The 15,783-nt window shown below is 41.2% G+C and overlaps 1 protein-coding gene across 22 annotated transcripts in view; it reads left to right on the forward strand.

The window, feature by feature from the left end:
* LOC147364777 (uncharacterized) overlaps positions 1–15,783 on the forward strand; it is a 559,335-nt gene that overhangs the window by 115,359 nt on the left and 428,193 nt on the right. For 17 of the 22 annotated variants that reach the window (XR_015134978.1, XR_015134977.1, XR_015134976.1 and 14 more), the window contains one exon: positions 1,166–1,269. The exons of the other annotated variants lie outside the window; for them this stretch is intronic. The gene's annotated coding sequence lies outside the window, so the exon portion shown is untranslated. The remainder of the gene's footprint in view (positions 1–1,165; positions 1,270–15,783) is intronic. 22 annotated transcript variants of the gene reach the window in all.

Below are 15,783 nucleotides of genomic sequence, written 5' to 3' on the forward strand. Positions count from 1 at the left end.
CAGGGAAGCCAGGGCAGTGCCCATCCAGTTGGCAGAGAGCCAAGGGCAGGGTGAATAGTAAGATACAAAACGGTGGGATGGGGAAGATCAAAGGCAATATAGGTTGATGTCAAGGCTGCTTTAGATTCAACATTTGGTTGAGAAAGCATTTTTCAAATTCTCAGCCTTTCATTTGTTCATTCACGCCTTTAAAATGATGGGCTTTCGGGATAATTAGTGTCAGGGATCTCTTTTTTCTCATGGGTGTGGTTCAGATTCAGAGCTTTAGAAATCATATAAGAAGCAAGAGGGCTAAAAAAAATTACTTTTATCTTAGTATTTGGGAAGGTTTCAGCTTGATCTTAGGGTACTCTCAGAGACATGTTGGGACCCCTGGTAGGGCAGAAATGTAATTGCACAAATGCCTGATGAGCCTCCCAAGATAAAACTCACCCCCCCCACCCCCCGCCCCCCTGCAAAAAAAAAAAAAAAAAGAGTCAACTGGATACACTTGATCTGGTAAAAGAGATTCAGTCCATTGGCCATCAGAGGGGAGAAGGAGATTTATGAATGATTTGTATTATATGTGGCTTTTTTCTGTCCCAGCTTTTCATGGAGTACTGTCTATGTCCTAGGGGAATGGGAAAGAGGGTGAAAATTGAGTCCTTCATGAAACTCTCTGTACCATATCCTCGCACAGCAGGATTGTGTTGGTATCCAACTGGGCAAGGCAAGTCCACAAAAGAGATATATATCCCACTTGGGTGTGGTGTAAGTGGACTGAGGACCTCAGTGGACATGCTTTGGAAACTTCAAGGATATCAACCTATTTGTTCTGGCAAAGCTTGGAGGAAGTTGTCTTCCAGGGAGGCAGCTGCAGTGCTCAACAGAAACCACAAAGGAGCCCAGTGGACATAAAAGAACCCCACAGATAGGGGACTGCACAGGAGAGAAGCAGAAGGAAAATAGGAGTACAAGACCTGACTTGATTGTGAACAGAAAAAGATTTCCTGGGGCCTCAGATTCTTCTTGAGAGGGAAGCTGTTAAAGACACTGGAGTGATGCAAAAGTCAGTGAAACAAGTGTGTGTGTGTTAGAAAAGAAAGAAGAGAGCAATTTTATTTTCAGTTTTCTTTAGAGTCTGATAAGTTATATATTTATTTTCATTCCAACACTCTTTTTTCAGGTTCACAATGACAGTGATTGTCAAGTGTTACCCAATGGAGAGTGATGGGAGAATTCCTCCTTAGGCAAGAAGAGTGTTGTGTAGCTGACTTCCCAGTGGGTTGGGTAGGTTGGAAGAGCCTCGCCAATATTTCTGTTAACCTTCCTACTTCTGGTGTGAGTGTGTGCATGTAATGTCTCACTGATAAAGTCACTAATCACTAAAAAGTCTTGGGAACATTCTTATCTCTAAAAGGGGAATTTTATATTCTTATTTCCAGAGCTATAGGGTTATAGGACCCATCTCTACAGCCATGGATCCTAGATAACTACAGCTCACAGTTATCTGGTTACCTGTGGCTTGATGCAAGAGGTGCTAAATGAGGTCAACATCATGGACTGTATCAATCCCCATACTGTCCTCTTTACCTCTTTTACCCACAAGTACCATAATGGCAGGAGACTCAGCAAAGCAAGTGTGCATGTGTATGTGTGTGTGTGTGTGTGTGTGTGTGTGTGTGAGTGGGGAGTAGGTTTACCAGATAAGTCATCCTACTTTAGGACTGCAGGTCTGTGAATGTCTACCTGACAGGTTTATCTTCATATATAAATGGGCATGCTACCACAAATAACATCAGTGCAATTAACTGAGTACTTATTATTTAAGTACTTTATAGAGACTGTATCATTTACTCCTTCCAATAGCCCTATTGTGCTGTGCTGTGCTGTGCTTAGAAGCTCAGTCATGTCCGACTCTTTGCACCCTCATGGATTGTAGCCCACCAGGCTCCTCTGTCCATGGAGATTCTCCAGGCAAGAATATTGGAGGGGGTTGCTATGCTCTCCTCCAAATAACCCTGTTGATAGGTATTAATATTGTCTTCATTCTACAGATAAGAAAATAGTGGCTTAAGATATTGAAATAATTTGCTCCAAAATACTTAACTAGTAAGTAGCATATTTTAGAATCCATAATTCTAAAACCTGTGTTCATAATCATTGTGCTATGCTACCTAATTCTTTAACAGTGATTTTTTTAAATAAAAAATATTCTTTCTTATTAAGTACTAGTCAGTCTATATAAATATATGGATCAACAAAAGGAGGGTAACATTAAAAAAACCCTTCAGTTCTCCCATTTTTTCCTCTTGCTCTCTTTCTCCATTTGTGTGGTTTGAGGTGCTTTGGTGAGATATTTCACGATTCACTTTGGTTGACAGCTGGATTAACCAAGTGCAGTGAGGACATGAAGGGCTATCTCTAGGCCACCTTCGGAGGTGAGGCAGAGACAGGGTCAGCTCGCAGGGTGTCTCGGCTGCTTATACAACTACTGAGGAAATTGGACAGGACAAGTCACATTCTGCCCGGAAGCTGAGTTTGGGGCTGTTTATCCCACAGCAGAGAGCAGAGGGCAGCAGGAATGTGAATCATTCACAACCCTGTGAGCTCCCCTGGAGGCTGCATCTTTCCAGGTTGCTGAGGAGTGTGTGAGGGACGACAGAGGGACCTTGCAGTCCTCACCGGGAGCTGTTTACAGGCCATGCTGTGTCCCCTGGTTCTTGGTTCCTGCTTATTGGAACCCACTCTTTTGTACCACCATTGTGAATTGCTGTCTCTGTGTTCTTTCTGGCAGGTCTTTCTTGACCCCTTTAGGTTAGGGCTCCAGAACTGGGGGTCTCTCCAAGCAGAAAACTCTCGGCACAGCCCTCTAATTTGTGAGAGAAATCACAAGCCTCAGTGAAGACGCACGCAAGCTTCCCAGTTTCTGGAGGGTCTCAGCAGCAGGGTCTGTCTTTGTGGAGTCTGATGCTGCTGCTGGAATGTGCATCTGAAGCCAGGAATGAGGGCTCTGTTCTTGGCACACAGTTCACTGGGAAAGCAGTAAATCTCCTCTCCACTGAGACATGAAATGTCAACAGAATGGGAAGATTGGGATTAAGCTGGGCTCCTGGTAACTGGTAGCAACAGAACAAAATAACTTCACTAAATAAAAAGAGACAAGAGGACGAAATTGGCACCCTTTCCCTGGCTGTCACTGACGGCTTTGGAGGAAAGATCTGAGATTCCTGGGCTGTTATCTCTTCAGCTATTCTCTTGATGTTGTAATCTGTCTTCCTCAATCATGGTACTTTAGGATGCTTTGGAGGTCTCAGCTGCTGAGAGCTTCTCTGCCCACCTGTTGCCCTTGTATTGTGTAGGGAGTGACACTTGTAGGAGAGTTTTTCAGACTCTTTGTACTATCTGATGTACTTTCTCTAAAAGGGGATTCCCGGGCCTCTTATTGTGCCTATGGAATCAGAGGATTTGTGTTTGGTACTTAGGAATCTGCATTTCAACAAGCTCTAGGAGATTCTTGCATTCATTAGAATTTGACAACATTGATATTATATTTAAAGCACTTACCAGATGCTGGGCATAAGAGTGCTTCACATTGAGGATCTCGTTTGATCTTTGACAAACAATCATATATGGTAGTTGTTCTTATTTTATAAGGAGGAAACTGAGGCACTGAGCAGTTAAGCAACTTATCTGAGAATACACACTAATAAGTGGTAGAGGCAGAATTTGGACCTCGATGTCTCTTTCTGCCTATTTACATAACACAGCATCAAGAAGAAATGTTGAAGAGCATGCGGTGATACTGGAGAAAGTCAAGGTGAATCCAGATGTGCAGAGACTGAGAGGGAGAGTGAAACATGTGCACAGATATGACTAGTGATGACCTTATGAAATGTTTGAAAAAATGGATGGGCATTATAAAGTCAGTTTTCCCTTAACTACATTAATTGTACTAAAAGCATCCCGATTGGATCATGTATATGACTGGCTGAATGCAGAAGAATAACTGATGATTTCTGGCCTAGAGAGCACTAAGAGAGTGAGGAATACTGAGGACTCCCACTAGGTAGAATGGGGTAACCAGAGCCTTAATCGAGTTTGATTTTTTCCTACATTTATTTTCCCATGTTGCTAAATATTATTGACTTTGACCTCCACAGTCTCAGAATGCCTTGTCCACTATGTTTTTAAGTTTTGAAGTTCTTATGGATATCTGGCTGTCATATTAGAGATCCAGACTCTAAGCGATGGGGATCCCAGGGGTGTTTCATGTTTTTTCTAGACCCAGGTTGGCACTTACGGTACATCCTCATAGTAGAATTGTTCATTAGCTCACTGAAATGAAAGTCTGAGCCTGGAGGACTGAATTTGGGTCTGGGTCTAGGGTCACCTTGGGATGACTGTCCTTATATCTTCTCTCACTCTTTCTTGGTTGCCATCACCATCATTTTGGGAAATATTTAGTTCTTACATATTGAACATTAAGCAAGAGAAATCAAAAGAAGCAGCCTGTTATCCCCTCTCCTCTTCCCTCTTTCTATTCCCTGTTTGCATCTTTTTTTCCTCTGCCCTTCCAAAGCAATGATATTAACTGTTCGTGTCATAATCTTGGGTTTAGACAAGGAAACTGAATGTCAAGTTAATCAGCAAAGAAGTAATTTCTTTTTAGGGCAATATTCCTGACTCATCTGATAGAAATTTAAAAACAAGTGAAAAGATACTGTCTTTTCGTAACATTGTGAAATCTCCCTTAGGTCCTGCATAACTAGTACGAAATAGAATACTGAATACAATAGATTTTGGAGAGGTCCTAGCTCGTCATCATTTGTGGGTGTAGGTTGGAGAGCCAGTCTGTTGGATTTCTCAAGCACTTTTCTAATGACATCAGGAATCTAAAAGGTGCACAGGATGTATGTGTGTGCACACTCCCACCTACACACGCTACTTGAATAACCCAAGCTTCCTGGATGAAGGAAGAGAAAAGCAGATTTAGAGATTCATATCCATCTTGTGGATGTGCTCTATGAACACAGATAAATTCCTCACATCACTTTGAAGAATTCTCTTTTGTGCATCCTGCTTTGTAAAATGAGGATCTCCAAGAGTCTTCTTGCTAAACTTCTCTGTACTGCTCATTACTTGCTCTCTTTATAGAAAACGTTCAACCAACTCAAGTGTTTACAAGGATTATTTTACAGTGAGGGGTGGTCAGGGTCTGTCTTCTCAGGTCCACAGGCAGAGATGCCTTCGGGAAATGACATACCTTAGACACTGTCTGCCATCATTTAGACATTCCATCTCACCCTGTGATGTGGGGTGGAGGGCACTGAATTGGGAGTTGGAGACCCACGGCTCTGCCATTAGCCTGTGATGCCAGCTTAGGGCAAGTATATTTCCTCTCTGAGAATTAGTTTCGTCTACTGTTTCCAGTGTCTTTCCCTTCCAGTCCACCTCCATCCAAATGCCGGAGGAATTTTTCTGAAACGTGGCCAGAATGGTAAACATCTTTGTTTTCATAGCTACCTATAGCCCCAAAGAGTGACTTCAAACCCTAGTTGTGACCTGAATCAACTGCAAAGCAAATTATAACTTCTGAGCGTGAAACGCAGGAATCCAGATTTACTTAAAAATACCTTTTAACCCTCTGAACCCCTGCCTCCCAAAGATATTCAGATCTGGATATAGATTCCCATTCTAGCTGCATAGCCTTCAGTATCTACTGCTCTTTTTTCAAAGCAATCTGTTCTTGGACCTCGCTTGGATCTCTCCAGTTCTTGGACTGCCACCCTTTACCACCAGTGAGCCCCAAACATAGACCAGCTTCTGCTTTTGCAGGGCTTCCCAGCCTCCCAAAAGGAGAGGAGGAAATCCCTTCCTGCATTATTAGAGTACTTTGTCTTAATGTTTTTTTGGTACAATTGGTGTTATGCTTTAACAGACTTATTCATTTTTATGTCTAGTTCCCTAAAAAGAATGGGATCTCCTTGAGAATAACAATATCTTAAACAATTTTGTGCACCTTGCACCCTCCACCAACATTATCATTAGCTGCATACTAATTGTTTTAATATTACAATTGCAGGTTATACAATGTGTAAGTCCTCCGTCCTTACACCTCTTTAATAATTTTTTAGTTACCATGTTTATTTTTTCAAGTGAACTTCATATTCATTTAAAAATTTCAACAACAATGACAATAGCAGCAATAGCAGCAAATAACATTTCAAAACAATAATGACGAGAGAAAGCTTGGATGGAATTGCATAATATTTATGTGTGTGTCACTTAGTCACTCAGTTGTGTCTGACTCTGCAACCTCATGGACTGTGGCCCGCCAGGCTTCTCTGTCCATGGAATTTTCCAGGCAAGAATACTGGAGCAGGTTGCCATTTCCTGCTCTAGGAGATCTTTCTGATCCAGGGATAAAACCCATGTCTCTGGGATCTCCTGCATTGATGGGTAGATTCTTTACTACTGTGCCACCTGGGAAGCCCCATAATATTTATAGACCAGCTTATAAATAATTGGCATTATTTTTCCATCTATGACTATTGCATAGTTCTGTATGTATTCAACACTCTTTTTATTTCCTTCAGGAATTTACAGTTTCCTTTTTTTTAAAATCTTAGATTTATTCTTAGTTTATTCTTGATGCATTTATTCTTAGTTTAGTACTACCTTTTATGAAGTTGTCTGTTTTATGCTGGGGTGCTATTGCATTTGTTCTGCCTTGTAACTGATCACCTTCAGGAAATCTAATGGGTTCTAATGGTCTCTCAATTAAGTATTGTGAATTTTACAAATGAATAATCACATCTTTTGCTAAGAATGTTTTATCTCTTTCTTTATAATATTAATATCTCATTTTACAACAGTTCTTTGTCTGGTTATATAGACCAGAGCTTAAATGTAAAATGATGGTGGTGGTAGCAGGCATCATTGTCTTTTTCCTGACCTTGAGGGGAGTGCCTCTACTATTTGAGTCTTACGTATGATTGTCAGTAGATATAATCATTATCATTTTAGTGAAAAAGTTTTTTTCCAACTTCACTATGACTTTTTAAAATGAAGAAATGAGTTAAAGGACATTTGTCAAATGTCCTTTATTCATCTGTCGAGATGGTCATCTGTTTTCGTTTGGTCTCTTAGTGAATTATACGGTTCCTAATATGGAATGATTTTTGTATTCTTGCAATAAAACTTCCTTGGCCATTTTGAATTACTCTCTTAATACTTAGCTAGATCATATGACACACTATATTTATGACCTCTGTGTATCATACAAGATATTAATATTTATATAATGTATGTGTGTATGTCTGTGTTGACTTTGTCAGGTTTCAGATACCACGATTCTATCAACTTCATAAAATTGATTAGAAAGTTTTCCAGCTTTTCAAATTCTCTGAAACAATCCAGAAAACTCAGGAATTATATACCACTTAGGGGTGGTGATTTTTAAAATAGTATTCTTTCTATCTTTCCAATTTCAATTGGCATATTAGTTGAATATGTCTTGATGGGTCATTTTTTTCCATTTAAATATTCTAGAGAATTTTCTAATACACTGACACTCTAACAGGTATTAGCATCAAGTTATATGAATATTCCCTTATAATATTAATTTGTTTCTTAGCCATACTTGTATTCCTTTTCTCTTTCCTAAAGTCATTTTTATTAATATTTTCTTCCATTTTCTGTTCAGATTATTTTCTTTCTTTCTTGTTTAATATTTAAGACATTTCTAAAACCAGTTTTTTCTTTGAATACATTTTGACTGCACACTGAGCGTTTTGATATGTAGTTCTGTCAATATTGTTATTTTTCTTCCTAAAAATGCTGCAACTGTGATTTGATTTCCTCTTTGACCCAGGAGTTATTTGGGGAAGTGTTATATCAGCTCCTTTCTAACACTGACCCTTTTCTTGCGGTAAAATGAAAGGCACAGTGAATGCATTTTAGCCCCGGGAGATCTGGAGGGAAGTCTAGGCTGAGACAAGTGCTGGTGCAGGCAGCGTGGGTGAAGTGCTTGATAAACAGTCTGGGGATTCCTCAGTGAGGACGCAAAAAATAAGGCAGTAGATGCTAAAAGGAAAGTTGGGTGGCAATAAAAAGCAGACTCCAAGATGTAATCAAGGGCTGGCTGTGGTTCTAGCTTCTGTGCTGTCGTGGTAGATGGATGCGGTCCATCGCTTGTTGGACCATCTTTCCTCTGGGATTAGCAGCTGATGAGTGCTGCTGGGGACATCAGCCATTGAAAATCATAGCACTGATCTCCCATCTCTGAGTGTACAGCAGCTGCTTGGGAGGCCAGCGAGACAGGGTGCGCATGCCCCCCAGGCAGTGGAGCCCTTAACTGAACCTTCCTTCTTTCCCCACCTGCAGGAACCTCCACTTAGGAAGGTCTGAGAGTGGGCTCTTCCCTGTTAGTGGGAAAAGGTGGAAAATCTGGGTAACAAATTTTTCTTTCTCTTTTTTGAAACCTATATTACCTTTATTTATATTTTTCTATTCCTTTTTACCAGTTTTATTGATATAATTGACATATAGCATGAATTTAAGATGTACAACATAAGAATTTGCTATATACACATATTGTGAAATATTCACAAAATTTGTAAACATCCATTACCTCACATAGTTACAAATATTTTTTCTTATAATGAGAACTCTTAAGATTTACTCTCTGAAGCAACTATCAAGTATACATTATTGTTAACTCTAGTCACCAGGCTGTATGTTACATCCCCAGGACTTGTTTACCTTATAACTGAAAGTGTGTACTTTTGACCACCTTCACCCATTTCTGCCCTCCCACATACCCTGTTCTCTGTTTCTGTGAGTCATGATTTTGTATTTTATTTTTATTTTTTAAAGATTTTTTATTGGAGTATAGTTGTGACTCAGACGGTAAAGCGTCTGTCTACAATGCGGGAGACCTGGATTCGATCCCTGGGTCGGGAAGATTCCCTGGAGAAGGAAATGGCAACCCACTCCAGTACTCTTGTCTATAAAATCCCATGGATGGAGGAGCCTGGTGTCCCTGGGGTCGCAAAGAGTTGGACACGACTGAGCGACTTCACTCACTCACTTGCTTATAGTTGCTTTACGATGTTGTGTTAGTTTCTACCGTACAGCAAAGTGAATCAGTCATATGTATATTCCCTCTTTTTAAAATTTCCTTCCCCTTTGAGTTACCACAGAGCATTGGGTATAGTTCCCTGTGTTATACAGAAGGTTCTCGTCAATTATCTATTCTATACATAATATCAGTAGTGTATATATGAAAATCCCAGTCTCCCAATACCCCCCTGAAATTTGTTTTTATAGATTCTACCTATAAGTGAGATTATACAGTATGTATCTTTCTCTGTCTGAATTTTTCACTTAGCATAACACTCTCAAAGTCCAACTATGTGGTCACAAATGGCAGGACTTTCTTCTTTTTTATGGCTAAATAATATTCATATATATCATATTTATACACACACACACACATATATATGCTGCAATGAACATTGGTATGTAGATATCTTTTAAGTTAATGCTTTTGTTTCCTTTAGATAAACACCCAGGAGTGGAATTGCTGAATCATATAGTAGTTCTAGAGGGATGGTATGGGGAGGGAGGAGGGTGGAGGGTTCAGGATGGGGAACACATGTATACCTGTGGCGGATTCATTTTGATATTTGGCAAAACTAATACAATTATGTAAAGTTAAAAAAATTTTTTTTGAGCACCCTCCCTTCTGTTTTCCATAGTGGCTGCACCAGTTTACTTTCCTGCCAACAGTGCATAGCTCTTCCCTTTTCTCTACATCCTCACCAACACTTGCTATCTCTTATCTTTTTTTTTTTTTATTCTTCCAATTTTATTTTATTTTTAAACTTTACATAATTGTATCTCTTATCTTTTTGATAATAGTCACTCTAACAGGTGTAAGGTGATAGCTGTTTGTGATTTTGACTTGCATTTTCCTGATGATTAGTGATGTTGAGCACATTTTCCTGTACCTGTGGGCCATCTGTATGTCTTCTTCAGAGAAATGTTTATTTAGTTTTAGTGCAGGAGACATAAGAGATGTGGGTTTGATCCTTGGGTAGGGAAGATCCTCTGGAGAAGGGAATGGCAACCCGCTCCAGTATTCTTGCCTAGAGAATTCCCATGGACGGAGGAGCCTGGCAGGCTACAGTCCACAGGGCCATAAGGAGCTGAACGTGACTGAAGCAACTTAGCACAGCACGATAATCAGTGATGTTGAAACCTTTTCATGTGCCTGTCGGCTATCTGTATGTCTTCTTCAGAGAAATGTCCATTCAGTTCCTCTGCCCATTTTTTAATCGGATTGTTTGTTTTCTCTTTTCTACTTGGATGGCATCAGCAGCACCAGTGCCTTTTGCCACAATGACAGAGCAACTCCCTTTGGCAAAGATGGGCTTCATTTTTTGGATTGTTCTTAATGTTCTTCCTTTTTGGTATGGCTTAAGCACTGCCTGTGTACGTCTTGACAAGTAAACCTTCAAAATGACAGGCAGCGGCTTGGAGGAGGCCTGAAGTAAGTGAAATGTGGGATCAGCCTGTGCCCCTTTCTTCATCACAGGTGTCAGCATTCATTTTTTGCTTTCTCTCTTTCATCTGGGGCAGGCTGGCTGTGTACTAGGTGTGGCGGGAGCATGTCTGCCTACCTCTTTCCTGCTGTTTTCCATTTACTGGGTAGACAGTCTCAGAATTCTGGCGGAGGTGGTAGCCATGCTCTTGCCCTGTTCGATGGCTTTGGAAGTGAGAATCCTGGTTGTTCTGACTTGTGTTGGCACTTCTGTGTTACAGACTCAGAGCAGGATGTCACATGATGGCTGGCGCCCCTCACCAGATATAGCCTGGATTTTAGTGGTAAGGTCATGTCCTTTGGTCTGAAATCAGCCTAGACCTACATGAATCTTGAGACAAACTTTATCGGGGTAGAAGTTTGGGGAGGTTTATTATCAGGCCCCATTCTCTTCTTTGTAAGGTATTTTCTCCAAATATGATGGTGCCTCTTTTTCCCTTTTAGATAATTTATTACCTCCATAAATTGACAACTGCCTTCACAACATTTGTTAGACTCACCCATCCGGAGGCAGTGTTTCTTCACTGTAGAAAGTGCTAGTGTCTCCTGATTCTCATCTTTCAATTACTAGAAAGCCTCGAGTTTTATCTGGGCCCCTGACTGCCCAGAATAAAGCACTGCGTTTGTCTGGCTTCAGATGTCTCCTTCCGTCCCCCACCCTCCATCCCATGGAACTGAATGTGGATGTGCTGGGTGCATCTTGGGTCTTACAAAGGAGGACTGCAGAGTAGGGATGACAGAACAGTGAGAGAGAAGGAGCCTGGGTCTCAGACTCTGAGGGGCTTCTGTATCAGCTCAGCTTATGCTCAATCTCTGAGCTCTGTTCTAGCAGTTGAGCCTGATCCTTATCAGTGGCCATGGACATGGGCTCATGGTGCCTTATTGGCGAGGCAGCACCTTTTTTGTGAGAGGGACTCAGTAAAGGCAGGTGTCTGTCTTTATATTGCTGCACTGAGGGGGCTCCCCACATACTTGTCAATATCTGTGCCCCAGGACCTTTTTTGCACTCTATGATGACAGTCTTCCCACCAAAGTTCTCTATTTCCGAGCCTCCTCTAAGGCTCACCCAACATAGCACCTGTAGGTAGGAGAGAGTCATCTTCCTTTTTGAGCACAAATTTTGAGCTGCCTTTTAAAACTGTGTTCTGTATATTGACTTGAGAATTGATAATAATCTCTTTCCTTGCATACAAAAATCAAGTGTTCTGTTTCTATAAAAAGCAGTTGTAATTTTAAGTGCAGTTCTTCTCTGGCATGAGATATATCAGGTTTCGATAAATAATCAGAGACCACTGTTTGAAAATAAGTTGTGTGAAACAGGTTTGGGCCAAGGTTGGCAAACTATTACTGGAAAGGGCCAGATAGTAAATGTTTGAGGCTTTGCTGGGCCAGTAGGATCTCTGTTGAAACTGTTCAACTCTGAAACCATTGCAGAGTGAAAACAGACACAAGCAATACATATTAATAGGTGCACGGCCAGGGCCCTGTGCCTGAGAAACTTTATTTACAAAAACATGTGGCAGCCTGGATGAGGCTGGTAGACAGAGTTTGCTGACCTTTGACTTAGGGACTTTTAAAACTATTCCCTTTTAATGATTTTGCTGTTAAATTACAAGCGGTGTCTACCAACAGGCAAACTCCCCATGAAGGCCCTTTGCTATAGACACTTGCCGATACCAGCAAGGGAAGGGCCGAAGCTTTTACTAAGAGTCTTGGCTCCTGGGTGTTGTGGAAATATTTTGGGGGAAAGTAGGCTTACTTAGGACAACACAATCTGAATTATAAGTTTCTTTGTTTCTTATAGAATGCCACTTAAAATTTTAAATCTTACTTGTGGCAGCTCTGTGGCAGATGTGGAGCCTGAGAGAGTGTTTGAAGATTTGTACATTGTCTTTGCATTCAGGGTCACAATTTTAACATATGCCTTCCAAAGTGGGAACTCAAGGATTATTTTTTTGGCCCTTTTCCCCACAAGGGAAGAACCAGAGATGGTTGGGCATTTTTCTGCTTTCATTTTTATTTAGCAGATCCTGACAGGAAAGTGGCACACCCACTGGGAATTTTGCAAAACCGGAGACCCGTGCCATAATATGGGGGGATTTATGGACGTGCTTTCTGAGGTATTTTTGTAGTACAGTGTCTCTGTGGTTTTGGAATGAGGAATGAGATGTTTATTTTCCTCTTGGCAACGTGTGCCCACACTTTGATTTCAGTTCCTTTAAATTCAACAAGTCTTCACTGAATACTTTGTATGTGTTCATTCCCTATAGGTTGAAAGGGGGAAAAATGGGACATGGATCCAGGCATTTCCTGGGAAAAGGGGGCTTATGGGTTTTGGCTTGATGTCTTATTTCCCACTGTTTGCATAGACGTGGATCCTAATATAGAATAACCATCATGGGTTTTTTCCCTGTTGTTTTATTTCCACATGAAATGAGAACACATCCAACCCTATGTGCCCTCAATCCATCCCAATTGGTTGGAACTCTGCAGGGCATACCTTTCTTTCAGATATGTTTTAGGAGCATGTGGTTTTTTCTAAAATTCAATTTTTGTCACAGGTCCCCTTAGAGGAACATTACTCTGTGCTAGCAAAGGGATTCAGTATCACCTCATCAAACTCCTGCTTCAGACCCAGAGGAAACAGAGCATGTGGACACAAGATAACCCCCTCCTCAAACAGGGCGCCCTTTGAAAGCCAGCACAGCACATATTCGAGGTGCTTTCCTTCCTACCTTTCCTCTCCCAAGCCATATATGGTAGAGGAGCTGGGCTGCTTTCAATAAAAGAAATTCTTTGATGTAGGAGACTGAACTGGGCTGTTTTTGGCCTGTGGTAGGAGGGAGTCGGGGAAAGGGGAATGAAAGTTCATGGAGGAAGCTGTAGCCTTTAGGTCAAGCTGAAATGTGACCCTCAGAGCTTGCCAAGTCCATGAGGGAACATAAGTTGCCTTTGGACGGCTTCTCAACGGCCCCTCTGTGGTCTTGAGTCCCAGGCCTTAGTGAGACACTCTGTGATGTGAACGAGGAGGGTCAGCCCACACAGCAGGGACCTGCCCTATCCACACAGGAGGCTGACCAGTGGCATCTTCCGAGTAGAGACTTGGGGAATGGAAACATATGCACGGAACTCTTATCCCAATGCCCTGGCTACCTAGATCTGATAATTTGCCTTATTTTTTTCTACCAGTAAAGAGGAATGCTGACTTATTTTTTAAAGTTCACACTCCTATGGAGTCCACTGGGGCAAATCAAACTATCTTTTCTTACCTAATTTTCAAGCTTTCAGACCTCCCTGAATCCTGCTAAAATATCTCAGAATGTTTTTGACTGATCCTGAAACTCTGAACATGACCATTGCTTTCTCTGACCCAAACTCTTGTTTATTTAATCCTCTTAAAAGTTAGAATTATTGCCAAACCATAGTTTTTGTTTGATTTTATGTTTTGCATTCTCCCAGGGACACTAGCAGCATCAGTTTTAAAAGGGGCCATGTTTATGGTTATTGTCCAGTCGGCTTACTTTTCTAGTTCTCAGGCAATGACCTAAGACTGTTGTGTTTGGGTTCCCAACACTACCGAGAATGTTGACATTTTAAAGTCCTTCTCAATATTCTCTCTGTCTCTGTTGCATACACAAACATGCTCACTCCATACTAAAGAAAAGTGCTTTTGAAAAAGAGATTTAATTTTTATTTTGCTTTTGTATCACTAGTGCATTTTTAAAGCAATTTTCTCTTTTGAACTTTAAAATTAGTTTCTGGAACCTCAAAATTTGTGGTGTCATATTGGTGGCCAGTCAGGATGTTTGGGAGTTTTGGGTCAACAACCAGCATGCTGTTTCAATTTGGTTCTTTCCCAGGCCTCTTGAGTTTGGAACACAGGTTAAAAGTCTTGTGAGTCCTGGTCTCATTTTCTCAGGAAAGTTTCAGGGGGAAAAACAAAGATTTTGGTATCAGAAGGACTCAGGCTAAAATTCTCACTCACATTCTCTTTTGTAAACTTGGAAAAGTTACTTGATTTCTTTACATCTCAATTTCCTCATGTGCAAAATGAAGAAAAAAAAAAAAACCCTGCTTGAGATCCTTCTGAAGATTCAAAGTAGTCATATTTATGAAGTGGCTAGCCCAGTATCTGACATTTAAGGGCATGAGAGGTGTTTTGCTTGCTCTTCCTTGCCTCCCTCCTGGTTCCTCTACTTGTTGCTCTGTGGATTGTGACCTGGCTAGTCCATCACTCTGTAGTAGCTCATGTGAATGAAGAGAAGATGTTGAGACTTGGCATATGAGGTTGCATGGTCAACCAAGGTAGGGGACAGAATTCTTCCTGGACATGCTGAACACAGGGAAGCAAGCTCATGGTTATATCAGGCACCCTAAGGCCTTTCCTTTGTATATTTATCCATGCCAGGGATCAATAGGGAGACTGTTGACTCATGGATCCCAGGAATCAACAAGGAGACACTACCACATGGGCTTGATTAGCTGAATGGGGCTTGGCTGCTGCACACAGAACAAGAATGAAGGGCAATGCCCATCACTGCTGATGTGGTGAACACCATGGAAGGTACATAGCAGGTTACCTATCTGAGAGCCCACCTGTTCTCTTTGGATATTCCTTACTTGAGGGATAGGAGAAATGACAGCACAGTGTTTTCTGGAGGCAGGAGGTCAGATTATAGCAGCTTTAGCAATTCCCTCAGACCGTTTGCTTCCCAGGTGGCTCAGTGGTAAAGAATCTGCCTGCCACTGCAAGAGACATTGGAGACATGAGTTTGATGTCTGGGTCGGGAAGATCCCCTGGAGTAGGAAATGGAAACCCACTCCAGAATTCTTGACTGGAAGAGGAGCCTGGTGGGTGACAGTCCATGGGGTCTTAAAGAGATTTAGTGACTGGACAACAGCAACTAAATATTCAATGTGGTGTGATCATACTTGAGAGAAGATTTGATGGGTGAGCAGCATTGGGTGTTTTTTTTTTAAATAGGACTGACACATTTTTGGCTTTAAAGAGTTATGTTGAATGAAGAAAAGAAGAACTCTCTCCCCCAATGCTGGTATCCTCTTCTACCAAAGACCATTTACACCATGTATCTTTTCTTTTCATACTTTTTTTCACTCTTCCTATGTAGGAAGGTATCAGCTAGCAGGCCATCAACCACTGTACTGAGTAGTATTCTGAGAGGAGTTTATACATA

This window comes from Bos grunniens, chromosome 10 (assembly GCF_055505025.1).
Source record: "Bos grunniens cultivar Pamir isolate PY7600 chromosome 10, Bosgru_T2T1.0, whole genome shotgun sequence".
Taxonomy (NCBI): domain Eukaryota; kingdom Metazoa; phylum Chordata; class Mammalia; order Artiodactyla; family Bovidae; genus Bos; species Bos grunniens.